This window comes from Gymnoscopelus microlampas (genome assembly GCF_963454915.1).
Source record: "Gymnoscopelus microlampas genome assembly, chromosome: 3".
NCBI classification, from domain to species: Eukaryota; Metazoa; Chordata; class Actinopteri; order Myctophiformes; family Myctophidae; genus Gymnoscopelus; species Gymnoscopelus microlampas.
In genome coordinates, this window is record NC_139940.1 from 31927001 (window position 1) to 31938399 (window position 11399).

Genomic DNA, 11399 nt, shown 5'->3' on the forward strand with positions numbered 1-11399 from the left:
TTACTTTTGATGCAGTAATTATTTTATTTGTATTATTATTATTATTTTTTTAGGTATTAAAAAGGTTACTTAAATTGTCACTTCACTGTCATCTGGGACCCCCCCCCCCCCCCCACACACACACTCCCCAATCATGTGGGGATCCCCCTGGGGGTCCCGACCCACAGGTTGAGAACCACTGTGCGACATTACGTCACGCAGCTAAGGGCGGAGCTTATTAGAATTTGAACAGAGGCGGAGAAAGTGATCAACTAACGTCTGACGGCTGAGCGAACATTTATTTACAAACAGCTTGATTCCATGCTTCTACTCTACTAGATAACAGGTAAGTTTAATTAGTTTATGGAATTCAAATGTTATCCAACTTGTTAGTATCGTAAACGTGCAGTTTTTATTAGCCATGTATCACATGACGCTCTTCCGTCACGAGCGTCATGGCTGAACTTAATCCTGTTTTTTGCACGTTCTCCATTTAGAACCTGTACATCTACATAAACGTTCAGATTTTAAATATAAAGTGCTTACTCTATGGCCATGGATGTTACAAGTCTACTCGGGCACTCAGAAATACCCGTATTGTCTGTATTGTTCAATAAAAAGCATTTTAATTTGATCGGTGGCCATTTTCTCCGTATTTCCTTATGCGTTCAACTACGTGACCCTATTGGTTGGGAGGTGTACTGCACTCTGATACATTGTAAATCTTTGACACAATGGCCACCGGTCGGATTAAAATGCTTTTTTATGAACAATCTGGAATATACGGATACTTACACCCACCCGAAGTGAATTGTAACATCCGTGGCCATGAGGTAAGCACTTTATATTTGAAATATGAACGTTTATGATCAAATCTTGAGTCCTATAGCCAAGTACATAGGCTAATAATTAGGGGGTCCTTGACATGAACATGTTTGAGAACCACTGATTTTACATTAATCATTAATCAGTTCTGCGAAACACTTTGCCAAATTCATCAGAAGAACTGAATGAATTATGAGAAGGGTGGCGCAAATTATGAGCAATCTGATGAGTTAACATTACATTTTAAATTACTGACGCACAAATAATATCTATGTCTATTTCTACTATCACAGATGCTGAAAGAAACACCTGGCTGGCAGCTAGTGAGCACTTAAAACCAGTGCAAAGACTGGACACGACAAGAAGAAGTGCGAAGACGATTTTCAGGTGAAAAAAACATCTACTGCTACGTGACGTCTTTACTTGCAATAGAGTCTGAGGATGTCTTTTATTACATTTTTGGATACCTTTTACTTTCGTTTGATACTTTTCTTTTTTGTTGTTTGACATGTTCCTCCTTTATAATTCTTAATACTATGTATGCAAATAAAATTAATGGGTAGCCTGTACAAAACATTATGCCACCCTTTTACACCTGTAAACTTGTGTTATGCCCAAGTTGAAGCTGTTACCCTCAACTGTTGAGCTGGGGTCAATGACTACATTTTTTATTTGTTTTTCTGTCCTTTAGGTGTTGCATGGTGACAGCAGCAGTTGTTGAAAGGATAATGAAGCTTCCCGACTCGTCTAATTGTCTTAGGTAGTGTAAACAGTTTTTTCTAATCTGTTTTAAAGCATTGCAAATACGGAGACTATATGGAGGTCATGTTTTAGTTTAACAATCTATTGTTATGTGGAAAGCAACAGACGAACACTGTTAACATGCAAACCATATATGTCTAATTATGTTAAGGTGAAGTTCTCACAGCTACAAAATGGATGCTGAGCATTGAGGGTCCGGTCGGTGTGGCTCCACAGATCAACTTCCTGGCTGGACTGGCAGCTTTTCCAGTTATTACAACTTCACTCTGGTGCACAGGAGCACGCCTGAATTCATTCAAAGGTAACTTTCTGCTTGAAGTAGAACCATCATATGTAACTCGAAAAATGTGCTCTCTTGTAGAGCAGCTATGAGTGCACCTTTTCCATATGTGATTTTTGATTTCAGATGTTTCGTTGGGATCAACCCATCGGCACCAAAACGACAAAGCTGCTCAGCCAGAAAAGTGGGTATATCCTCCTGTCTCCTCCCTCCTGAAGCGATTGATGGACTTCGATTGGCTTTGAGTGTAAGTTTTGTGCAAAACATTTGGACCATTCCCCACTATATGAATGACATTCTTAATATGTTGCTTTGCCGTCTTAGGTCATATTTTAGTAGAGTTTTATCATTTATTTAGTTTTTTAGATGTCAAACATACCATGAGATCATTCGACAAGACACACTTACATAATTCTATTATTATTATTATTATTATTATTATTATTACACAATTCTAACCAATTATTGTAAATATAGAAGGTGTCTTGGACTCATAAATGCACTCACTTTTCAGACAATTCAAAATAATTGCATGTTTATGAAAAAAAACTAATAAAATAGATACTGTTTGAATAAAGGCTTTGGGCTATCAGCCGATAAACTCACAAGGAAACTCATGTACACTAAATCAGGTGGTGTAGCAAAACGTATATACTTGGAGTCTTTATTTTTCCACTGTTGTCTCATGTCCTTTTGGTCTCTTTGCAGAGGCAACAATGAAGAAGTGACCGCACGCAACTAAAGGCCAGCTGGGTCAAGCCATCAACAGCAAGTTGCTCAGGCATCGCCGAAAGGCAGATAATTGAAATTATTATTCCTGTCTAAGATCAACCAATTATTTTCTGTTGTGATTATGTTTAATTGAGATTTTGAATAAATGTTTAATAACATCTAGATATTGTGTTTTATTTAATTCATGTAGGTATGCATATTTGTATTTATGTAGGTATACATATCCTTAACATACTGCATATGTGTAAATAAACATATATGACCCATATTTAACATATATGTGTAAATAAACATATATTACCTATATTTAGCATATATAATATATAATGCATATATGAAATTGGCCCCCTACATATATGGGCATATATGCAGCATTCATATATGTGCATATATATGTACATATATGGGCATATATGCAGCATTCATATATATGCACATATATGTGCATATATATGTGCATATATGGATATATATGTGCATATATGTTGAGAGACATATATGTAGGGGGCCAATTTCATATATTTGGCATATATGTTGAACATATATGTGGCAATATAGGTTCATATATTTTCTTTCCGTGTGGGTGTGTATGCAGTTTTGTTTTTACAGAAATTAGGGGCTGATGGACTTAACTGATGCTGATGATTAGTACCTCATTATCTGCAGCCTTTATCTCAGCCTGGTTAGTCAAAGCAGCCCATTTGTCTGCTAACGTTTCCTACATACTTGCTAGCTTAATGTTGATGTGTATGCCATTAATTAACTAAAGAGTGTAATCTTGTTTACCAAACCACTGTGATGTCTTGCTCTTGCGGAGGTGTGGTTATGGCGTGTAAGTGTGCACATGCGAGTGTGTGTGTGTGTGTGTGTGTGTGTGTCTTTTATGTAAATCTGTGTGTGTGTGTGTGTGTGTGTGTGTGTGTGTGTGTGTGTGTGTGTGTGTGTGTGTGTGTGTGCGCGCGCGTGCGTGCGTGTGCATGTGCACGTGCACGTGCGGTCGTGCGCGTGCGTGTGCGTGGCGGTGTGTGTGCACGTTCACCGGTGTGGTGTGCATGTGTTTCTGCACTTTTGCGGTTCTCTTGAGTATGCGTTTGTGTGCTCACACTGCAGTGCGCCGAGATCCTATTTCTTACTTGCTCGCTATTTTGTCTCACGATCCATTTGCACAAGGGACTTAATGGCTCAGACCATTGTGATGCAGGAAGAAAAAAAAAAGTTAGCTTAACTCAATATTGAGGCCAGTTTTGTGGTTGTGAACTTCCCCCATCAGCGGTGGCCTCAGACCCATTTAGAGTCCCAGAGGAAAGGCCAAGTTAGCGCCTCCGCTCCCCCACGGTCAGCTAATGAGTAGGGGCATGCATTGCCCCCGCCCGCCTCTCTCTCTCCCTCTCTCCCCTTCATAGAGTGGAATCGATCCTTGATGTCAAAGGCCTAACATTTTTGGCCTGCTGAGCCAGGAGTATGCACTCCCACCCCCTGAGCCAAATTAGCAGACCTTCTACACATCGGTGCCCCCATATGAAAAGATAAAGCCTGTTTTCAAAGGTGCTTTCTTCAGGGATTTCTGCGGAGAACGTAATGCACTCAGTAATAAGTCTTTTGAAAATATCTTGAATTTTTACCCTCGTAAAACTGTACAAATACAAAAAACAAACAAAAAAAGCTGATTCTACAAAATGTCTTCTAAATCCAGTTTATAACAGTATTCTGAAAAACGTATGTTTCTATATCAGTGGTGCTCAAACTTTTTCATGTCAAGGACCCCCAAAATTATATGTATTTGGCCGCGGACCCCCATCTCAAAAATCTTGTTCCAGGGACCCCCAGAATCAAAGATTTGAGTTAAAATGTTCACTTTAAAACAATAAATATTCAAAGATTTTCACACATTTTCACGATTTTTCAAAAATAGCAGATCTACAAGCTCGTAGCGCGGCACTCGGTGCCGTGCTATGAGCTTGTAGATCTGCTATTTTTGAATAGCCAAAGTGTAAAATAATGCTTTTTTAGCTAAAATCTAAAAATCACACAGATGCGTTCCAGCTCTTAATGGGTTAAATCAAAACAAAAATCGAGTTGATATCAGACTATACCTTTGGATTGACTTTCAGAGGATTGTGGTTAACTCTAATACACTCAATGTTGAAGCAAGCAATGGCATAAGACGTCATTCTATGCCATTTTAGAAGCCGGGCACCGATAATACCATGATACAGGATGTATTTGAAGCCGGCTGACACAGCCTTTGTTATTTTCAAACTTCATTAATAATCTATGATCTCCTTGTGCTACTCGCCCCCAGAATGGTTGCAGGCTGTTTACATAAGTTGACAAGGACGCCAAAAGGCATACTGTGATTTTTTCAAAAGTATTCGGGCCCCCAGAGGACATAATAAAAATGATACTTATTAAATGGATGGTATTCGGGCTCTGTTTACATATTTCGCATTCATTTATTATGGACTTTTTTTTCTTCTTCTTTGCAGCCACAGAGAGGCATTTGACTGACACAAATACATTATTCTATTTGTGTGTTATTTCCCATGGGACTGTTAATTATTTGTTTTTCTTGAGTGGGAGATTTAGAGGAAATACATCACAAGCCCAACACCCGAGGAGGATTTCTGTTTTTGCCTTTCCTCTCTCTTTTTTTTTTATCTTTTAACTATGTTTTTTTGTTGTTGTTTTTTAATCCACTTGCCTTATATCTCTGTCCTCAAATGAAATCACACCATGATACATAAGAGTACACTAATTAAAGGGAAATGTTGATAAACAAGATTTACAGGTGGAAAGCGCCCTGTTTGCAAATCCTTTAGGTCACTCTGGGAAGAAATAATAATTTGTCAAAGCATGAGCCCTTCGAGTTCCATAACACTGTTGGTATTGAAATTCATCGTTTTGCTGATAAAATATGATGGGGGGAAAAAAGGCAGAGATTAAACAATCTATTTTGCCATTTATTATTCAGACATAAATGAATTCTCTTCTGGAAAATTGAGATCTGTATTTAGCTGTCAAGACCATTTTGGTTGAGGAGTGATTGACATTTAGTTCTGTGTGACAAGCAGTTATTTGTCTAGTCACATTGCTTCATCACTCATCACTAGAGAAAGCACGGAGTAGATGATGCTCTTTGTGGAGTATGCAAATATGAATGAATTTGAGCTTGTCAATAAAGTCAAGGCACATCGCTGGTGCCAAAGGCTCTGTTGTTTTCAACTGTATTTTGTAGAATGATAGTACAATAATGAGCAACAATATCTCTTTCACAAGACCAGAGACATCATTTATCACAGTTTAGTAGTTTGAACAGTTAGACAAGCTGCTCCCCTGCACCCAGGACACACACACACACACACACACACACACACACACACACACACACGTGCGTGCGCACGCACACACACGCACACGCACACACACACACACACACACACACACACACACACACACACACACACACACACACACACACACACACACACACTCACACTCACACACACACATCACATGCACACGTTCGAGCACATTTATACAGACACACTCTCACACACCAGTGACACCACCTAGGCACACACTCGCACACCCTGGCACGCACATGCGCAAACACATGCGCACACTTACAAACACTCTCTCTCTCTCACACCCACCCACACACACACACACACACACACACACCCACCCACCCACACACACACACACACACACACACACACACACACACACACACACACACACACACACACACACACACACACACACACACACACACACACACACACACACACACACACACACACACACACACACACACACAGGTCTTTGTACCTCTGGATTATCTTAAATGACTTTAGGAACAGTGCATTTTGACCAGTGAGAACCTCGGTTAACAGTATACGTGTTGTTTCATCGGACAGAGTGTGGGGTTGGGTGTGGGGGGGGGGGAGACTTCAATTTAGTGAGCACAACCTGAGTCATTATTAGAAATGACAGTTGAACCTGATGAAATTGTATTCCCAATTGGAAAACCAAATTGCTATCAGACCGACATGATTTCCTTGTGCTAGGACCATGCTAATTCTGTGTCAAAACATCGGTAAATGTATTTAAAAGCCATAATAGCATATTACCATGCAATCTTCTCCTGCCCTCGTGCTTGGACCCTATTAATCTGGGACTTCGATTTGCATGTAAATGTGGTCAACTTTCATATCATCAAAATACATGAGTCCAAGCCCATCAGCTAGTCAATGTATGTTTGCATGTGTGTATATTTGTGTATTTGTGTCCGTAAGTGCAAGTGTCTCCGTGTTTGTCTGAGTGTGCGTGCATGCACACATACAGTATGTGTATACAGTAAGTCTGTGAGAGTGAACATCTGTGTGTGTGTGTGTGTGTGTGTGTGTGTGTGTGTGTGTGTGTGTGTGTGTGTGTGTGTGTGCGTGTGCAATTATACACATTTTGTGTACGTGGAGAAGTGTTTGAGAATGTGAATACAGTGAGTATACGAATCAAGATTTGATGTGCAAATACTGACTTACATATTAGAGATTTCAAAGAGGTCATACTGTGGATGTGTGAATGGAAAGCAATGAGCAAACCAACACCATATGAAAATTGCGTGTGTGTGTGTGTGTGTGTGTGTGTGTGTGTGTGTGTGTGTGTGTGTGTGTGTGTGTGTGTGTGTGTGTGTGTGTGTGTGTGTGTGTGTGTGTGTGTGTGTGTGTGTGTGTGTGTGTGTGTGTGTGTGCGCGCGTGTGCATGGATGATGTCAATACAAATCGGTCAGTTCCAGGTGCGGGTCAGATCACATGCTATTGACTATCAGCAGGAAGTTGAACGATCTCCGACCAACTAACCAATGGTCACTTTGAACCAAACCCCTTTCTTTTCATTTGTGTTTTATTTGCATCTGTCCTCGTAATGTACCTTCCCCTCTATTTGTCTGTTTCTGTCTGCGTTCTTTCCTGTTTGTCTGTCTGTCTGTCTGTCCGTCCGTCCCTCAGTCCGTACGTAATGTACGTCTGTCCTTTTTTCGTTTCCTCCAACAAACCAAACCCGGAGCCTACAAATCCTACACCCCAGCCTCTCCTTACCCCCTGCATGTCGTCCAACTTCTGTTTCAGACGGTACCAGGTCTGGACCCTACAAGCTCAATAACCGAGACCTTTTAACCTCCCAGTGCCTCCCTCTCACCCGCTCCCGTCTCCTCTGCCTGCTTAGCTCTTCACCTCCACCCTCACCTCTCTTCACACGCCGGAATGACAAAAAAAAACCTTGTCTCCCATGGTTCCCACTTTAACAACTCAAGAGTCCAGATCTGTGGGGAATCTGTCACACAGGGTCGCATGGCCAGCGGTGTCGCTGTGTTTCTCTAGAAAGGATATGGACAAATGGATGACGGACAGAATAAAGAGAGAGAACAGGAAGAGAGAGAGAGTGATGGTGGTTGATGGAGAAGACGAGGGCGCAAGCAAAGAGACGATCAAGGGGATGGAGAGAGATGAATTGTAGAGTGGGAGAGGGGATTCGAGGAGGAAAGAAGAAAAGAAGGGAGGGAGAGCTGAGGGAGAGGAGGAGAGCAGGTAGGCGAGTGAACAGTAGAGGAGGTTGGGGGGGGGGGTTCGGGGGGAGATGGGAGATGGAGTGTGAGGCTTTAATTGGTCCCTCTATCCGAGGATTCATCACTATTTCATATGCAGTTTAACCTTTGAGGGCCTCAGATACCCCAGGCCTTCACAGCTGTTTGGTGCAGGGGAGGGCATGGTGATTACTTTCACCATGTTCTTCGTCCCCACCCCAAGACGACAATGGTCGTGAAATAGACAACACCAGTGTTGCCAGGTCTGCTTATTATAATTTCCCCCCAAGAGTTTATTTGAAAATAGCAGATCTACACACACATCACAGCACACTTGTTTATGTAATCAGCATCCAATGTGATTTTTACCTTCCTCTGACTGAACCGTTGACTGCACAAATCAGACATCACGTTACGGTGGGAAGTCACCCTCGTAAACGGCGGCGTGTTGGGTACAAACAAAGGCCACTGGAGAATTGATTGAAGGAACGAAGGAACGGATAAATGACAGGCTGAAATCATTAATTGTATTCAACCTTTGAATATCCCATAACACTTGGGAGAAAGGGAGAACAAAAAGGAAGGGAGGAATGGGGAAAGAGGGGATGGAATAGAGAGAGAGCAAGATTATTCACTAATGCTTAATTTATTATTCGGCATGCGACGAAGTTGCGTGCCGAAAATGCCCAGTCTACAAGCTCACAGCGATTTGCATCGCTTTTGTTGTGAGCTCGTAGACTGGCTATTTTTTGCCGGTGCCCACGGTGGTGTACGACGAATTATAAATCAGGCTTTAGGAGGCAAATATTCTCCCCATCATTAGCCTGTGAGATGTGGCAGAGAGGCCCCCTGGTGGCTTCAGCTTTGTCGTCGCGCCGAGGAAGGAAACACACAGCTCACTTTTTCTGTCAAAACCAGCTTTGCCCAAATGATATCACTTTAAATGGCATGACAGAGGAATGTGGAAGGGAGAGTGATGGGCCTTGGGGTATACACAGACCCCATATGCTAGTGACACCAATACAAGTGTAATTCTACACTATTAGAGTGACGCAGACGATCCCCATATACTCTTGCGCCCGCGCCCGTGCAGGCGCACACGCACACGCGCACACACACACACACACACACACACACACACACACACACACACACACACACACACAACACACACACACACACACACACACACACACACACACACACACACATACACGCACACACACACACACGAGCGTGCACGCCATCCAGAGCACGAAACAGCTAAGAGGGGGCGGTTATGTGGAAACAGGCTGTCATGCCATGAAAATTTAAGAAATGCTTTAACCTGGCCCTGCCTGATCCCCCACTCCTTTGAATATTTTATAACCCAAAAATGATTTATTAACTTGAGACAGGTACAGCTCAGTGGGGCCAGGTAGAGCCACGGGCACAACAGCAGGGTAAGACCCGCGGGGTGCTGCATCGATCAAAAGAACTAGGAGGAAAAAAAATAATCATTTCTACCTGGTTTTACTCCTGGTATTTTTTCTTCTTCTTCTTTTTTTTTTTTTTTTTCTTAAAGTAATGCTTCTTTTTTAAAGTGGCGGGGAGAGAGGAGGATTCATATCTGCTCAGTGTTTTAATGTACGTAATGCAATCTCATGTGGGATGTAAGGTGTGTTTTTAAAGGCGGCGTATTGTTATTAGAGAGTAAAACAAAGTCAGGTGATTCATTCTGAATGAGATAACCACCACCTGCACAGGGAACTGTCATCTGTTATGATCGAGCACTAAAATGAAACAAATTGTCATTCCTTTTAAGGTATGAGTCCTATACACTGATTACATTTTAGGTACATTTTTTTGTATATTGTAGATGTACTGTATCAAATGATGAATGCTACTTCACCTCAGCACTTTATAATAGAAACTTCAGATGATTTCATTGCAATATGTGTTTTTTAAAGTAAATAAAAACGGTAAAAATAAATTGAACAATTTAATTCTAGTTATTAACACTACCTCGTGTGGAAAGAAAGAAAGAAAGAAAGAAAGAAAGAAAGAAAGAAAGAAAGAAAGAAAGAAAGAAAGAAAGAAAGAAAGAAAGAAAAAATCAAAAATGTTACAGTATATTTACGGCTTGGTTGTAAGCTTGGTATTGAAATGTTCAAGAACCCACCCACACCCATGAACACAGGCACAGGGAGTTGAAACAGAAGCTGATGTGATTTATTGTTTATACTGTTCCTGATTCATGTTTGTGCTGACGTTTATCATGATACAGTGTGCGAATGCTGTCCTCCGTAATGTCCAGTCATAATTCCATCTCTTTTTATGGCTCATCATTGCCAGAGACACCGTTTGGCCAACAATGTCACAAAGGTCAGTGAGCAAGGGAGCGGAGGAGAGTGAAATATGGTCAACAGACACTCTATACCGCTATCAATGTATGTAGGGGGAGTGATGGAGAGGGAGAGGGCGAGAGAGAGAGAGGGAGAGAGAGCGAGAGAGCGAGGCAGAGAGGGCCCATGGGAAACAGTGAGAGAACAAAAGCAGCCCTTCTGCTAATTGACTGCAGAATTAGCCCCGGCTCCCCAGTGGGACGCTGGTGGAGCAGTGGCAGATGGAGGCAGACTGGACACCAGGGTAGAAAAAAGGCCTGCAAAACCTGCCATGAAGCTGGCCACAATTATGGGTCACAACACCACAACAAGCGCCTTGTTTAACTGGACACGGCCACGCGCACGAGAGCACTAGGAGAGTGCGTGCGTGTGTGTGTGTGTGTGTGCGTGCATGCCTGCGTGTGGGGGTGGGGTGGGGTGGGGGTTTGAAAGGGTCAAAACAGGAGGTTAGGACTACTGGACCATGTGGAGATTCTAAATGAGATGAGAGAGAGAGAGTAAAAGGCTGATTCCCTGAAAATGCAGGCTGAGTCTTTACATAGTGTTTAGCTAACAAAGTTGTTTGTATGTAAATGAATTTACCAGATCCATATGTCAAGCTTTTCTGGGTGATACTAAAACAAAGAGATACTCAAACTTAATACATTAATACATAACTATATTGCAGTAGAGCATCTCCATGTTTCCCACAGATTTTGTGTTTGGGGGGGGGGGGGGGGGGGGGGGGGGGGGGGGGGGGGGGGTGTTTGGGGGGGGCTATATCTATGTGTCAGTCAGATCTATTAGATCACTTTTTGTTCAGTTGTGTTATACAATCAAGGACTACTATTTTGTTGTGTCCTCATGTTCTTAA

The 11399-nt window shown here is 42.0% G+C and overlaps 1 long non-coding RNA gene across 1 annotated transcript; it reads left to right on the forward strand.

Moving 5' to 3' along the window:
• Window positions 1-249: 249 nt before the first annotated feature.
• Window positions 250-2719, forward strand: LOC311042697. The gene is made up of 6 exons (XR_014600536.1): window positions 250-325; window positions 1098-1191; window positions 1496-1564; window positions 1718-1867; window positions 1973-2093; window positions 2555-2719. It is a non-coding gene; the product is annotated as an uncharacterized lncRNA (long non-coding RNA).
• Window positions 2720-11399: the final 8680 nt, after the last annotated feature.